Here is a 3,590-nt window from a genome sequence, read left to right as displayed (position 1 = left end):
CTTCAAATCCTTCCATCCCAGCTCCCTTCCATCGCCGCCCCCGGCAGAGATTTCGGCACAGCTTACATAAGGCCAGGCACAACAATGAGTCAGGCCTCGGCGCGAACCCGCCGTCGGTCACCGCGTCCCGCCAGGCCGAGGACACGGGCACAGGCTTGGGCAGGAGGATGGCATCACCCCAAACTGCTACCTACATCCTGGTCCCACCCCCCCCTTGCCCTAAAATCACATTTTTCCCCCAGGAAACCGCTCCCAGCACAGAGGGGGATGCTGGGGATTAAGCCCAGGAGGATGATTTGTTGCCTCCAGGCCCAGGCATCGTTTCAGAGAACCCCTCTGCCTTCACCCTCCCTCCCTGCTGCTGTGAAGAACCCAGCTGGGGAAAAAAAACACCAACTTACTGACCTACTTTGGGCTGCGGCGCCTCAGATTTTATACAACTTGATGGCACCATGTCACAGCTGGAGAAAAATGGGACGGGATGCGAGATGGCAGGGTGGAGGGTGGAAAGGCCGGCGGGGTAACGTGACAGGCAGCCACGTGGGGCTGAAACAGAGCCCGAGGGGCTGACACAGAGCCCATGGGGCTGACAGAGAGCCCATGGGGCTGACATACACCCTGTGGGGCTAACATTGAGTCCATGGGGCTGACGTACAGTCTGTGGGGCTAACACCAAGCCCTTACGGCTGACATACAGCCAGTGGGGCTAACACAGAGCCTGTGAGGCTGACATAGAGCTTGTGGGGCTGACATAGAGCCTGTGGGGCTAAATCAAAGGCCATAGGGCTAACACAAAGGCCACAGGGCTAACACGAATCCCATGGGGCCAACACGAAGCCCATGGGGCTGACACAGAGCCCCTGAGGCAGACACAGAGCCCCTGGGGTGGTGTATCAGGGCAGTGCTCACACCACATCTGCCCCAGGGATGCGAGAGCACGCCGTGGGCACGCTTACAGCCATGCCAGGCTGGGCTAGCCAAGCTGGATCTTCCCTTGCCAGCCCTGCAGAAAAGAGGGTCTCCCCTGCCCCACACATCCTCCTGGTCCTGCCTCCCACAGGGGTCCCCACTAGGTTGCTGGGGACAGCTGATGTCCCAGACCCCCAGGGTGCTGGGTATGACAAAAATACCCTCCTCCCGTCCCTGCTGGGGAGGCCTGGAGCTGTGGGCAGGAGAAAGGACTGCACGTTTCTCCATGACGGCCCCCAGGGCCCACCCCTGCTGAGAGAGAAGTCCTGGTAAACATTTGGCCCCAATAATCGAGCCCATAGCATCGTTTACTGCAGTGCAAGAGGGGCTCAGCACCGGAGCTGATGGCCACGACCCCCCCAAACCCCCCATCACGCCCCAGCACCTCCGCTCCCCTCTCCACACCGAGCCCTGGACCCTCATGGGGAGTAGCAGGGACTCGACAATCTGCTAATTCCTTGCAAATCCTCCGAGGAGAGGTGCCAGAGAGGAGCGTGAGATGCGCTGCAGCCAGGATCCGACCTGCCATAATAATTTGTTCAGCTCTAATCCCTTCCCTCCGGGGCTCGCGGAGTATTAATGATGACACACAACACTCTTGAGGAACGGGCAAATATTATTACGCTCTTCCCAGCCTCCCCCCAGTCATTCACTCCCTGCAGAGGGGAGAAACTGCAGCATCGAGAAACACCATAAAGAGAACCAACCGCTGGTTTAAGCACCGACCTCAGATACACACAAGAAAATGTTTTATGCTGCTCAGTCTTGGACCCACAAAGTAAACTTCCCCCTGGGGGAACGTGAAAAAGCCACTTTAGCCGGTGTTAGCACCTGGATTTCTCCTGTCAAGCCTGGCTTCCCCCTCCTGATGCAATTAAAGCAGCTTTATCAGGACAGTCAGGAGTAAGCAGGCAGGAAGGCTTTAGCAGTGGTACAAATAGCAAACCAAGGAGGCAGCCCTGAATCCTCAGCACGGGCAGGGATGGCAGCCTCCCGGGATGGATCCCTGTCCGCGGGCAGCACGGCGTCACCCAGGGCCCGCAGGACGTGGAGAAATGGCATTTGAGTCAAGAAAGGGCACGGGAGGGAAAGCAGAGCCGTCTGTAAGACATACGGCAGGCTGGAGCCGCCGCTGGCTGCCTGCCACGCCGCTCTCTTTAGGAAGGCAGAAGACCTTGAGAAACAAAAGCTTATACAATGCACAGCCTGTGCCTGACCTCCGCCACCCAAATCCTGCTTTAACACCACCACCACCCCCCCCCACAACCTTTCCCAAAGCCTCCTGGATTTTCCAGGGGGGATTGCAAACCCCCCCCCACCTCTCCACTGCATAGCAGCAGAAAAAGCCGGGTTGGATTCCTCCCGGCAGCGAGAGGGAAGGAACCATTGCAAGGAGGCAGGAGAAGAAGCAAAACCCTGCCCCCTCCGCCGGGCAGCGATGCGTGCAGGTGCCCCCTCCATCTCTCCAACCGAAAAAAAATCCAAGCAGCAGATTTGACACGCAACATAGCAACAGCGGGTCTTCGGGCAGAGCCAGCAATCCTTTACTGCAATTGCATCACAACAGAAGCCGACCCTTTTCAAGTTTTATTGCTGGGCAGCTTTTTTTTATAACCCCCCCCCAGCTCAAATTGTGCTCGTTATAACAGGGTTATTTAAGCGTGAGCGATGCCGTGCCGCTGCAAGGCTCCCAGCTCCCCTTCTCTCCTCGCAATCCCATCTCTCACCTTTCGAATCCCTTCCCATCCTCAGCTTCAGAAAAAAAAACAAAACACAAAAAACCACCTATTTTGGCCATTTTTCTCCCCGTGCAGAGCACCTTCCTCCCCTCCAGCACATACCCTACATGGCAGCCCGCGCCCCGAGCCCATCTGCACAAAGAGGGAGAGACAGAAGGGGGATGCTCACCTCATTTATTGACAAGGGTTGTCAGGAGTCGAGGCTGCGAAGGAAAGGCTTGAATCTTGCAGGAGGCAAAGCGGGGAGAGGAAGAGATGCCCGAGGCAGCGGGATGCAGGGTGCCAGAGCTGGCAGGCTGCTTTGCAGCTCCTCCGATTACATTTTTTTGCCTGTCTGGAGGGAAGGATGGAGCAATGCCCTCAGCTCAGCTCATCCCCCTTAGACCGAAATCTCTCCTGCCATCTTCTCCCCATGAGCAGCTTCATAACTGAGCTGGGGGGGTTTGGGGGTGCTATTTGTCCTTGTAGTCTATAGCCATAGAAAGCCCCTTAAATCCCTCCTAAAGAGGAGGGCTCTGGGCGTGACAGACAAGGAGACTTGCCAGTCAAAGCCAGACCCAGCGCAGCCCAGTCGCCCGCCCATGGGGAGCCTGCCAGGAGCAGGGGGGGCGAGAGGGCTCGCCCTGGGCTTTTACCCCCTTCCAGTGGGGTGAGTTACCGAGTTCCTTCTTTACCTTTTACCATTTTCTCCCCATTCTGCTATTCACAGCTTCTCAGAGGCCACCAGCGTGTCAGCGCCACGAGCGTGTCAGAGCTCAGCCCAAGTGATTGTGCACCGAAAGCGTGAACACACAGACTCCAGGGGCCGGGACAGGAGGACAAACATAAGAGGAGGAATGTCTCTTGGGTTTATTTTCACAGCTGCAGGTTTGGCAGGGCTGC

The 3,590-nt window shown here is 57.2% G+C and overlaps 1 protein-coding gene across 1 annotated transcript in view; it reads right to left on the bottom strand.

Annotated features, from left to right (window-relative positions):
- The window catches only part of ABHD8 (abhydrolase domain containing 8), a 10,424-nt gene extending 7,213 nt beyond the window's left edge, over positions 1–3,211 (bottom strand). Inside the window, exon 1 of the mRNA XM_014962110.1 lies at positions 2,878–3,211. The gene's annotated coding sequence lies outside the window, so the exon portion shown is untranslated. The remainder of the gene's footprint in view (positions 1–2,877) is intronic.
- Positions 3,212–3,590: the final 379 nt, after the last annotated feature.

Source organism: Calidris pugnax, unplaced genomic scaffold (assembly GCF_001431845.1).
Source record: "Calidris pugnax isolate Ruff unplaced genomic scaffold, ASM143184v1 scaffold896, whole genome shotgun sequence".
Classification (NCBI taxonomy): domain Eukaryota; kingdom Metazoa; phylum Chordata; class Aves; order Charadriiformes; family Scolopacidae; genus Calidris; species Calidris pugnax.
This window is presented reverse-complemented; position numbering and strand designations above follow the sequence as displayed.